Source organism: Equus przewalskii, chromosome 12, assembly GCF_037783145.1.
Source record: "Equus przewalskii isolate Varuska chromosome 12, EquPr2, whole genome shotgun sequence".
NCBI classification, from domain to species: Eukaryota; Metazoa; Chordata; class Mammalia; order Perissodactyla; family Equidae; genus Equus; species Equus przewalskii.
In genome coordinates, this window is record NC_091842.1 from 2,508,323 (window position 1) to 2,521,587 (window position 13,265).

A 13,265-nucleotide genomic window follows, 5' to 3' on the forward strand; every position below is an offset into this window, starting at 1 on the left:
CTGGGGTAGGGGTGCTGTTATCCAGTTTCACGGATTAGGAGGAGAAAGGTGCACAGAAGTTCAAGGACTTGTCCAAGGTCGCACGGCTGGCAGGACGCAGAGCCACACTCATCACCCTCCTTCTTCTGTGAGCAACCCCAGGCGCTGAATCATTAAAATGCTACACGAAACAGGAAAGGCGGGGAGTGTCAGTGCCCACTCAGGCCTGGGCAGTGTTTTGACTCAGGCAGCCTTTCTGGTCCCTCTCGATCAGTCTCCCTGCGTGGCCACCCCCTCTCCCGTGGAATGGCCCGTCAGGAAGGCGCATCGCCCCAACCCCCTAAACCCAGCCTTCAGCTCTGTCCAGAGACTCTCGATCCTGCCTGAGATTTTCAAGTTTTAAACAAAACAAAAATCTGATTCACTGTTTCCAGTCCTACAGGAAACTCAAGTCCTTTATTTTTCTGCCACTAAGAAAAAAAAAAAAAAATCAAACCAGAAAAAAAAAAAACAACCTTCACGTCTTAGAAGAGTTTTGAAAGCTGCTCATTTCACACAGCACCGAACACTGTTCGCGACAAAGGCTGCAGAACGAAGCTCAAAGTAAAAGACAGTAGGAAATGAAACACATGACAATAAAACACGCTCACTAATAAATAAGAGCCAAGCCATGAATTCAGCTCACAACATACCACCGGCAAGAAGAAATGCCCCAAAGCTTTGCTTAAACCAAATAATACGAGAACAGATGGCTCCCCTGGGTCTCTGGGAAAAGTTAATGCATACAGAAGGCTGCAAACCGGAGCTCGGTTTGGGATTTTGGCAGAAAACATAGGGCATTACCAACATTCAAGGTGAAAGAAGGGAGGTGTGTAGATTCAGAGACGGGATGTTTTTTCATCAGGTAACACAAACAGATATATCTGGATGTCTCCAACTGGGTCCCCGTGGGCCGCAGGGCACGTTCCCACTCCCGAAATTAACCAGAGCCGTGCTCAGCAGCGTTCCGGGGGGACCTACCGCTCCCCACTGCCCAACTGGAGAATTAATTTAACTCGGGACACTGGGACAATAAGGAACGAACCCTTAAGGGCGACAAAAATGTACTTTGGGAAGAATTTTCCCCACCCGCTGTGCACAAGTGTCCCAAACTGGTGAGGAGATGCCGCTGACTTGCTGAATGGCCGCCTGGGAGAGCCGCCTGCCTTTCACTTGCTCGGGGAGGGGTGGGGGGGAGGCTGCTGTTACAGATGCTGAGATCTCCCAAGCACAGAGAGATCGCACCCCACACCGGGCATCCGTATTAATGCCCTTCCTTCTCCTCACCAGGCAAATCCAAATGGCATTGTCTTGCCAGAGGGTGGGGAAAATGACAGCAAAGTCAGGTGGTTCAGAGGAAGGCATGACTAACAGGAATTCATGACAAGGGAGGTCAATTAATAACAATACAAACTCACATTTATAGAACGTTTTGTTATTTTCAAAGCAATTTTTTTTTTTTTTTTTTTTTTTTTTTACCTGCTATCTCATATGCTCCTCAGAGCAATTCTGTGTGGTAGGAAGGCAGGGATTATCAATCTCCATCTTGCCTGGGAAGAAACAAAATCTTGGGACAGCGAAGTGATTTGCTCAAGGTCACGGAGCAATCACGGATTTCTAAGGCTGGAAGGGCTCTTGGTCCTGAAGGGCAAGTGCGGGCGGTGACTCACGGGGGCACCAGGCTTCAAATTTCAGTTTCGCACCCACAGCAGACACGGGCAATCGATCACAGAGCTCTCATCCACAGAGCTGGGTCCTTCTCAAGCCAGCCATGACTAGTTGCCCGGAACCAGCCCTTAAGAGGAAACCCTTTGCCACCCCAGGCCCTCTCTAATCGTCTCACTTTCCATATGAGGAAACTGGGCCCAGAGAGGAGAAGGAACTTGGCCAAGACTGCCCAATGGGTTCGTGGCACAGAACCCACACCCCCTCTTTGTGAACCCAGGGGTCTCTCCAGCACACCAAGCTACACCCCATCTGCTGGGTAAATAACTCCCCAATGAAAGATGAACCAACAAGGCATGGGAATGACATTCTTCCTGACCTAGCCAGAGCAAGTGGGTTTTCTGTGCTGAGCAAGGGGACGCATTCCTATTCTTAAGAGCAGAAGCAAAGACCCTTCCAAGGGTTTTAAGCCTGAGCACCTGGCAGGATGGAAGAGGGCCTACGGATCAAAAACCAGAAGTTCGATTGCAGATCTCCTCCATGTCCACGTAGACAAGTCTAGAGAGCTGGCTATTAAAGTGTGGAGTTGAAAGCTGTGAGAGACTGGATGAGACCACCCAGGAAGGAGAACAGAGGGAGAAGAGGCCCAGGGCACTTGATCTTAGAGGTCAAGGACACAGGGGAATCAGAAAAGAGACCAGGAAGGAGTGGACCTGTAAGGAAGGAGAAAAACCCAAAGAATGGAGGCCCAACAGCCAAATGAACGCTGTGTCCCAAGGAGGAGAGAAGGATGGACTGTGTCAAATGCCACTGAGAGGTCAGGTCCTATGAGGGCTAAGAGTAGACCACGGGACTTAGCAACTCGGAGGCCAGCGGTGACCTTGATAAGAGCCTTTTTTTTTTAAGATTGGCCCTGAGCTAACATCTGCTGCCAACCTTTGCTTTTTTCTTCTTCTTCTCCTTAAAGGCCCCCAGGACATAGTTGTGTATTCTAGTTGTGGGTCCTTCTAGTTGTGACATGTGGGACGCCGCCTCAACACGGCCTGATGAGCGGTGCCATGTCCGCGCCCAGGATCCAAACCGCTGAAACCCTGGGCTGCCGAAGTGGAGCGCGTGAACTTAACCACTCGGCCACGGGGCCGGCCCGATAAGAGCCATTTAAATTGAGTTTGAGGACAAAAGCTTGACTGAAGTGGGTCCAAGACAGAAGAGGAAGCAAGCAACTGAGGACAGAGACTGGAGACAATTTCAGAGATTTCCTGTAATGGTTGCTGGGCTGAATTGTGTCCCCCGAAGTTCACATGCTCATGCCTTAACCTGAGTACCTCAGAATGCCACTGTAGCTGGAGGAAGGCCTTTAAAGAGGCGATTAAGCTAAAATGACGCCACTAGTGTGGTCCCTAATCCAACATGCCTGGTGTCCATATAAGAAGAGGAAATCAGACATGCAGAGAGACACCGGGGCGCACGCACACAGAGGGAAGACCACGGAGAGAGGCCTCAGGAGAGACCAGCCCTTGACCTCAGACTTGCAGCTTCTAGAGTTGTGAGAGAAGAAATGGCCATTGTTCAAGCGGCCCAATGTGTGATAGTCTGTTACAGCAGCCCCAGCAAACTAGTACAAACGGGCCACAGAGCAGGGCAGTGATAGCCGAAAGCGAACAGGAAATCAAGGCGAGTTTGTTCTGTTTTTTGAAAGATGGGTGGGACTGCAGCAGACCTGTACTCTGATGGGAGCGGTCCCTGTAGAGAAGGAAAAACATGGATGACGCCGGAGAGAAAGGAGACAACTGCCGGGGAAGTGTCTTGGGACAGGCCAGGCGGGCTCTGGCGCCTACACGAGGAGGTGGGCCTGGCGGGTGGAGGAGGCAGGGGAGGCCCTGGGCCCTGACACACGAGGCAGGAGCCAGAGAGCGGAAGGAGGAAGGTCATCAGCTTAGGGCACGAGGGCATCTTGGGCCCAGTTAGTCTGGCTCTGCCGCAAGACAGAAAAGATTGGGTTTAAAAATGGTATTTTATAAGATATCACCTTACACCCGTTAGAATGGCTATAATCACCAAGACAAAAAATAACAAATGTTGGAGAGGGTGTGGAGAAAAGGGAACTCTCATACACTGCTGGTGGGAATGCAAACTGGGGCAGCCACTACGGAAAACAGTACGGAGATTTCCCAAAAAATTAAAAATAGAAATATCGTATAACCCAGCCATCCCACTACCAGGTATCTAGCCAAAGAACATGAAATCAGCAATTCAAAGAGACTTATGCACCCCTATGTTCATCGCAGCATTATTCACAGTAGCCAAGATGTGGAAGCAACCCAAGTGCCCATCGACTGACGAATGGATAAAGAAAATGCGGTGTATATATATATATATATATATATATATATATATTATCTACAATGGAATACCACTCAGCCATAAAAAATCCTCCCATTCACAACCACATGGATGGACCTTGAGAGTATTATCTTAAGTGAAATAAACCAGAGAAAGACAAACACTGTATGACTCCACTCATATGTGGAAGATAAACAAACACATGGACAAAGAGAACAGATGAGTGGTTACCAGAGGGAAGGGGGGTGGAGGGTGGGCACAAGGGGTGAAGGGGTGCACCTATAAGATGACCGACAATAATGTACAACTGAAATGTCACAAGGTTGTAAGCTACCTGCACAACAACAAAAAAGAGTGTTTTAAAATTAGTTAAGAAAGACATTTTAACATTATATAAAATCTGTATACCAAATTTAAGCAGAAAGAGGTGGATCCACTCCTGGGAGCAGCCTTCTGCCCTGCTGTGGTCGGCAGGTCTCCCCTACTTGGAGCAGTGAGAGAAAACAACCTTCCTATGGGACCTAAAACCTCCCCAAACTCAGAACAGGTGCATCTCCAGGGCCCTAGGGAGGATCCCCACCCCCACCCCCAGCTGTAGGGGAAGACGAGCTTTCCAAAGATGAAGAGCTCCACAGGGAACGGAGAACCTCCACGCGCCCCCGCCCATTCCCCCACTAACAGGGCTGACGGTGCGCCACGGCTCCCCGGGCCCGAGGGAGGCTAACAAGCTGGTTTTCGAAAAGCATCTGAGAATTGAAGACGGGAGCCTCGGAAAGAAGTGTGAGGTATCATTATTATTCAGCTGAACGTTTCCCCCTGAACCAACGGCACTCAAATTCCCTTAAAAAAGGGCCATTTCTTCTTAGAAAACTTCAATGCGTCGCATAATCCTTACTCGGAGGCAGGGAACGAAGCGCTAATGTCAATAAAACGCAGTTTTATTTCACACTAACGTTTATCCACTGAAATAACAATTTACTAAACCTCAAATAATGCTGGCACAGGGCTTCTGCTTGCCCTCAGACTGAAAAAAAAAAAGTGTCGTCGCCAGCCAGACTTCGACAAGAATGTCACAGCGGCTTTCCCATAATAGGCCCCAAAGTGCAAACAACTCAGATGTTGGTCAGAGGTAGAATGGATCTAGAAATTGCGGGAAACTGGTACAACGCAACTCTACGCAGTAGCTAAAAAATCCCACACGACGGCCACACGCAACACAGATGAGTGTCAAGCTGCCGACAAAAGAGAACAGGCCGCGTGATTCCATTTAGGTGAAGTTCAAGGACAGGCAAAGAGTGGGGGAGGGTAGCACCTGGGAAGGGGCATGAGGACCCCCAGGGGCCTGGAAAGGACCTGTACTTTGATCTAGGTGATTGGCTATGTGGGTGTGTATAAAAACTCAATAGTGCACTCCAGATTTGGGAAGTGTCCTGTGTGGCGGCTATGCCTTAAGTTTCTAAAAAACATTTTTTTTTAACCAGTTTTGTCATTCAACAGGAGCGCTGAGGCCCCGTGATTCCTCTTACTGAGACGCAGCTGAAATCGGAAGTCACTACAGGAGGAAAACTTATGCGAGGGGGTGGGTTGGGAACCAGGAAGGCTAGGACTGGGCGGGACAGCAGCCAAGGGGGACCACATTTGCCACGCTTTTCCTAACCTTTCTTAAGCATAAGATGATAGATGCTCATGGTAACATAAACAAAGAATACAAAGTAAATAATAAAATTCCTCCCCCTTTGACCCACTCCTTCCTCCCCACCCATCCCCCAGAGGTCCCCACTGGAGGAGTTTCTTATATACGCTGGTGTTTTCTTCCAGAAACTCCGGATGTCCCCTAAACCCACCTCCGTCTCATTAACGCCCCATAGAACTCCACTGTCTGGATGGACTTCGCTTTGAGGAGCATTGGTGTGGTTTCAAGCTTTCCCCCCATAATAAACAATGCTGCAATTAACATCAACGTGCAAAAAAAGATGGACAAGTCTATCTGTAAGATAATTTCTTAGAAGCGGAATTCCTAGACCAGAGGGTTTAATCACTTATCACGTTGGTAAATACAGTCATGAGTTGCATAGTGACATTTTGGTCAACGACAGACCACATAAATGACAGTGGTCCCGTTAGATGAGCACCATGTAGCCTAGCTGTGTAGTGGGCTGTACCATCTAGGTTTGTGCAAGGGCGCTCTACGATGTTCGCACAACGACAGAATCGCCTAATGATGCCTTTCTCAGACTGTGTCCTTGCCATTAAGTGACGCATGGCTGTCCCATCACACTGACAGCATAGCAGAATGCCTGCTTCCCCTCTCCCTTGCCAATGTTAGGTTTTATCAACTTTTTTGATCTTTGCCAGTCTGACAGGTGAAAAAAATGCTATGTCCTTGTTGTCTCATTTTGCACAGATTTCATTGTAAACGAAGTCTATTGATGGGTCTGTTCATATTCTGTTTGTTCATATCCTTTAAGCATTCTCTCTTGCTTGAGTTCCCCACCTCTGGAGCTGGCAGACTACGGCCAAGGGCGCAATTGCACGCTGCCCATTTTGTGCCACTGCCCAGATCCAGCCACACGCATTCCTGTCTGCAGCTGCCTTCGAGCTACACGGACAGCGCTGAGCAGTTTCGACAGTAAAAAGATTTACTATCTGGACCTTTGCAGAAAAAGTTTGCTGACGCCTGACTCGAGTTGATTTCTGGATATGAGTTCTTTGTAAATTAAGCAAACAGTCTTTGTCATATATAGTCTGTTTTGCATTGAACTTATCACTCTGTTCTGCTTCCTGCCCCCAGTTCAGCAAACACAATCAGGTCACAAGTAACACTTTAAAAGCAGAGCCCCCTGAACACTTTAATGTACACAGTGCATCTGGAAACACTCTGGTCCACAATATTTTAGGGGTGGCATGTTCATACCCATTTTACACATCTGGTAACTGAGGCTCAGAGCCATGGGTGACCTTCCTGAGGTCACACAGCTAGCAGGCGGCAGAGCCAGGATCCACACCCTTGTCTGCCTGGCTCCAAGTCCATAGATCTTTCCACTTGAGCATCCTGCCTCTTAATGCACAGGACCAGCACCAGGGGCTGGCGGTAAAAAGCAAAGTCTGACAGCTGTTGCCTGTGGCACCACAAGGATCCGTGAGGTGTGTGGGACAGAGCACGGGGGAGCCCCCGCTGTGTCACTGTCATACTTGTGTATAAAGACTGCACATTCCTGAGTCGGAGTGGGGGCAGGAAAGAAGGTTACACCTTCGAAACAGAAACCACATGGTGTGGACGGAGCCCTCCTTTGGGGTATGGAGTGTGCACGCCCCTCCCTCTGGCTTACCCACTTGTGAGGAGCATTGCCTACTGTGGAATGGCCTCCCAACGGAGCGGGGAGGACCAGAGAACAGTGACGTAACAGATGTGCTCACCCACGGGGCGGGAGCAGGGAAGATAGCGTGTGAGCCTGAGGCAGCCGGAAGCGAGAACTTGTATTACCCCCTGGCACCGGTCCACGGACACCCGTTACACAAATTTGACAGCGACCATTACAATCTCGGAACCCTGAACAAATTACACCAACAAGGTTACCATCCTGAAGAGTCCCCCCATTAAAACCACTGACCCACAGAGCAAGAGTCGCTCAAGGAGAGTTTAGGAGACGACGTACGGGGCATGTTTTTTGTAAGGCTTAACGCGCACTAGCCGTGTTCTTCTCCAGCTGCCATCTGGGAACCTGCCGGCAAAGTTTCCTTCAGCAGAAAAGCGTTTTTAAGGGGCTTCCTCGAAAGTTGTCTTTTCCTTTTCTTTCTGTTCCCATATTTAAGTCAATTCAAATATTTACTTTCTAGACCGATCAGATAATGCGGCATATCTACAGGGTGGATTTCCTTCAGTTGTCACAGTTGCCCTGGAAAATGGGAGTGCAGACCAAGAAACTAAGTAAGAGAGTCCACCCAGCTGGGGTTGGTGGGTAAGCCGGCATTCCAGCCCTGGCTCTGGATGTCAACGTCCAACCTCTTATCCTCCCCAGATCTTGGGAGTAACAGCAAAGTGAACAGTATGTCACATCTCGTGTCTCTTCATTTTACGCTTGGTGTAACTGGCAATCCTGAAAATAATCAGTATTAATATCCTGATCTCGCTGGAGAGAAATGACCTTCAGAGAGCTGAAGTGACCACACTTCTGTCCAAGGTCTCAGGGTGACCACAGAAGAGTAGTTGTGACCGGAACCCATGTCTGGGGCCACAGCGTGACCCTCCTTCCCACACGGCCACAGACCCAAAAGGTGGTTGCCTTCTTCCCTTGATCTTGATCTGACTTTTTTTTTTTTAACCCAAGTTTCACAGAGCTGGTTTTGCAAAACAACAGCTGTCACGCTCTGGGTCATGGTGATCATTTGGGAATTCTGGCCCACATGGGACCTAACCCTCGTCTCGATTACCAGGAGACGCCGTCTTCATGGCCCGGTGCAGGGGAAAGGCAAGAGAGAAGGGACGGCAGTTTTAAACGGACATGAGGAGATTCCAGTTATCAGCATCTGACACTCCTTTTTTTCATCACAGTCACCTGAACGGCAGCCCTCGATCTGGCCTTTCATGCACGACGTGCTCCAAGGAGCCACAGCCACAGAAGCACCCTCATTCTCCTCCACCCCCTCACCCTGCCACCACCAAACCAGACACCCAGCCCTTCAGTCCCGGAAGCAAGTCTCGCATCAGAAGGGCGAAGAAACACTGTGTAAGAAAGTAGAGAAGGACGTCAGGAGGTTGCCCTTCCAGCACAACTCAGCCTGGAACCTTCTAGTAATCCCTGGGCCCTCTGAGTCCCACCATCTCCCCACTCGCCTCCCGCCATCCTCCCTTGCCTCAACTCTTGCTCGTCTCGTTTGAGTCTCAGCCACAGTCGGATCACGACATACATACGCTGTACATGTGACCCACTTAGGGCACGGACATCGGGGTCTCACATTCCTTCTATGTGTCCCGCACGATGCCCAGTATAGCATCCCCGAGACAGGGCCCACTGATTGATTCAAACAAGGCCCATCATCTTTAGAAGAAGAGTTAGGTTTACAGGTCCTTTTAAAAGACCACAGAAAGAATGAACGGGCAAACACAATGTGGTCCATCCAGACAATGGGATATGATTCAGCCTCACAAAGGAAGGAAATTCTGACACATCTCCAACATGGATGAATCTTGAGGACATTACGCTAAGTGAAATAAGCCAGACATAAAAAGAAACACAGTGTGAGTCCATTTACGGGCGGTAGCTAAAGCAGGCGGACTCACAGAGACAGAGTGTACAATGGTGGGTGGGGGGTGGGGGTGGGGAGTTGGTGTTTAATGGGGACACAGAGTTTCCGCTTGGGGAGGTGAAAATGTTCTGGAGATGGATAGTGTACAGCAATGTGAATATTCTTAATGCCCCTGGACGGTACGCTTAAAAATGGTAAATTTTGTGTTATATGTATTTTACCATAATTTTCGAAAAGTCACATCAAGGATCATTGATGCACAGATTCGAGACCAGACTGGTGGGGAGACCACCTTCCCTTCTGATATGGAGGGGCATCTCCAAACCATTTCGCCAGGATGTGACAAGGCTGAGCCTGAGGCTATCTTTGGCCTCAAAGCGCCCCCTGGCCCACCTGGGACCCATCATTTCCTTACAGCTGCCGGGAGGGTGTAGGGGTGGAGAGCAGCAGAGATTCAGGGAAAGGACAGAAGTGCAGCGCTGGAGCTGAAACCCCGTCCTCCCGGGCGCACAGGGTTTCCAGCACACATTACGGAGGAGGCGCTCAGTAGCTGTTGAGTGACTGACCGTTTTTTCCCTTTCTGGTAGCTTGGTAACCTTGCACCTTCAAGAGGAGTCACAAATGGCAGGAGAAACTTTTTCCAACTACAAATGAGAGGCGTTGGGAACAGGCTGGACACACAGGTCAGTCTGGCCCAAGGCCACGCTGGTACAGGTGGCTCTCTGCTGACACTCCTGAGCTGGGGAAAGGCGAGCTCCCAGCTCAGACGAGCCTGTTCACCGGGGTGCAGGCGCAGCTGGGCAGGCTGCTCCCCACAGGGTAACTGTCCCCCTGCGGCCCCCTCGACTCTGCTCTGAACCCCGAAGGGACAGAGAATGAAACTTCCCTCCCTGTGCCCAGAGCTCAGAAGAGCTTCCAGCCCGGGCAGTGTCCTGGGGGAGGTCAGTGCCCCTGGGAAGGTGACTCCAGGCCCGAGGCCACTAGGGCCTCATTCTGGCTTTGCTGGGAACCTGGGCCCCTGGTGTCACTGCCCATGGGAGGGGCTGTCCTTCTCTCCTCCTACCCCCTGGGGCCCCACCTTCTCATGAGCCTCTGACTCAGGGCTGGCTGTGGTCTGGAAACTTCCTGTCCTTTCAGGTGTTAGAAAAGGTTCTTTTCCTCCCTCTGGGGCAGGTGCACCGAAGGGCACCCTGCCGGGCCACTGCCCCCGACCCCCCACTCACCCCTTTCCTCTCTGAGGGGCGCGGGGACCCTGCCAGAGGGAGCCACTTAGAGACGGACGAACCGAGAGAAACACGGAGAGAGATAAGGGAGGTGGAAAGTGGAAGAAAGAAAAAGGTTTGGAGGAGGGAGAGAAAGAGGGGAAGCGGGAAAGAAAGATGGGGAGAGAGGGATGCGAGTCCAACACCGAGGGGGCGAGCGGAGCCCCTCACTCCCGCCCCCGCCCCAAGGCGCGCTTCACGGCATCCCCCCCGACGGCATCGCCCCCACCGCGCCCCGGTGCTCCCCCCAGGCGCGTCCCCCACCACGGCCGCGTCCCCCGCACCCCTCCCCCCCGGCGCCGCGCCTACCTGGGGCGCTCATGCTCCGCCAGCCGCGCGGGCGCCTCCTCCGCGCAGGCCGCCGGCTTCCTCCCGGCGCCCCGGCCCTCGGTCCCCGCCGCCCGGACCGTCCGAGGGGCGCCGCCCGCCCAGGGGCTGCAGGGCCGGGAGGGGACTGCGCGCCACCCGGGCAGGAGTCCGGAGGCCAGAGGAGGCAAAAGAGAGAAAAAAGGAGAGAAAGTGTGTCACAGGCTGGGAGGGGCGGGGGAGGGAAATGCAAAACCCGACAGGAAATGAGACTAAAAAAATGCAAAAGGTTAGAAAAAGAGATAAGGAAGAGGGGGAGGGGGCGGAGTTTGGGTCCCGGGCTTGGGAGGAGGCATCGGTAACGAGGTGGGGGTGTTGGGGATGGTGGGGATGGTGGGGGTGGTGGGGGGACCCAGGGATAGGGGCGCTGCGGGGACTGGCCACGGGGGTACCAGGAGTGGGGAGTCCCAGGCAGGCCCAGAGCCACCTGCCCCACGTGGGGTGAGGCTGGACCCCAGCCGGGGCCATCAGACACACCTTCCTCTGACCCCAAGTCCGCCCGACCCGGACCCAGAGAACCTGCCAGAACGCAGGTGAGGCCCTGGGAAGGGTTGCCCCCTTTTGGGTTCGCCAGGCTCTGAGTGGGAGGTTTGGGCAGCCGTCCCTTTAGAGGAATTGGCCACGTTCTGGAGATCTTCCAGACCGTGTCACTGCGATTTAGGGGGGAGGCTTTGCCCACAAAGGAGGGGGAAGCAAGGGACTTGGGGGGCGTCGGCACCCCCAGGCCTCTTTCCTCCCTCAGCCTTTGTTCTGGAAGCTTCCTGGGGCTTGCCTGGCTGTCAGCATCCTCCACCGGCCTCCCACACCCCTCCTGGACACTTCATGGTGACAGTCCAGCGGGACCCTCCTCACCCCACTGCCTCGGCCCCCACACCCGCCCCCGAGTAGTGTTCTCAGAGGCCTGGCGAAGCACCCTTGTAAGAGAAACTGATTTCTGGATGTTGTGGTTCCAATAATTTCCTCCAGAAGCTGCCTGTGGCATAGGGCCCTGGGGCGGGGGGGGGGGGAACACGTCGTTCTTTCACGTAAGTGCTGTATGGGTGGGAAGGTCCCAAGGGTTGATCTGAATCCTGAACTTAAAAATCTGTGGATGAGAATCTTGGGCTCTAGTCTGCCGACTGCTGATTCCCCACTGTTTCCCCAGCCCCCAACCTCTGCTTCTGCTCTGCCTCAGTTTACCACTCTTTTGTCGCCCTCCTCCCCCTCTTTTGATTCCCCCTACGACAGCTAGGGAACGTACCCTCCTGTTTCGTGTTTTAAGTTCTCTGAGAAAAGTTCCTTGAGCTCCCGGAGGCAAAGCCATTCGATAAATTAAACCACCAAGCAAGAGGATAAATAAATAATGGCGCTGCGGTCCACGCGCAGGAGCATTTGAAGTCCCGGCAATTTGGAGGAGCGAGGACGTACCGATGCCCACGGGCCAGGCATTAAGGAAGACACAAGTTTGCTTTCTGCAAAGCGTGTTCAAAAATGCAAACAAGAACCGCAAAGAGAGAAGGTTCCCATAATAAATACCAAGGGCCCCAGCATCCAGGTCCTGAGAGCCCCATGACTCCTCCGACCCGGGAGGAATTTCCTTTGCGCTCGGTGAAACCTGGAAAGTGGGGGTTTAACAGAGCGCTCTGGGTTCCCTCATGCAGGATCTGAAGGGTGGGTTTGCCCTAAAACAGCATCAAAACTCATTATGGAGATAGAAGTACAGTTAAGTGCACAAACTCTGCAAAAGCTTGATGAATTTTCACAAAACCAGCACACTCATGTGACCCACACCCGAGTCAAAGCATAGAACTTTGTCTGAACCCCAGAACTCCCCTTGATACTCCTTTCTAGTCCCCCCACCCCCAACCCAAGGATAGTCACAATCTGACCTCTAACAGCATAGATCTGTTTTGCCTGATTTCTTGCCTATAAAGTTCAAAAACTTTATACAAATGGAGCCATACGTAGATTCTCTTTTGGGTCTGGATTCTTTCACCCAATATGTTTCTTCAGCTTTAGTGATGGGGTTACAAGCAGGTATAGTTAGTTCATTGACAACACGTGTCCTTTTCTCCCCAAGACCTTAGTAGAATGTTTAGACATCCAGAAGAGTTAGAAGGGTTGTACAGTGAACACCCATATATCACACCACGTAATTCTACAATGAACATTTTGCTCTATTTGCTTCGTCACACATCTATCCATCTATCCCTCTGGCCATCAACCCTTCTCATTTCTTTTTTTTGTCTTTGGATGCATTTCTAAATAAGTCGAAGACATCAACATACTTCACCTTGAAATACTTCATCATGCCTATCATTACCTAGAGAGTTTTTTTAGGTAAAATTTACATCCCGATTTTAACTATATCATGCAATGAGTTTT

At 51.4% G+C, this 13,265-nt stretch overlaps 1 protein-coding gene across 3 annotated transcripts in view; it reads right to left on the reverse strand.

The window, feature by feature from the left end:
* Positions 1-11,058, reverse strand: part of CARD11 (caspase recruitment domain family member 11) — a 114,571-nt gene extending 103,513 nt beyond the window's left edge. Inside the window, exon 1 of one of the 3 annotated variants that reach the window (XM_070567260.1) lies at positions 10,845-11,058. The gene's annotated coding sequence lies outside the window, so the exon portion shown is untranslated. The remainder of the gene's footprint in view (positions 1-10,844) is intronic. The other 2 variants (XM_070567261.1, XM_070567259.1) reach the window with 2 other exon arrangements.
* Positions 11,059-13,265: the final 2,207 nt, after the last annotated feature.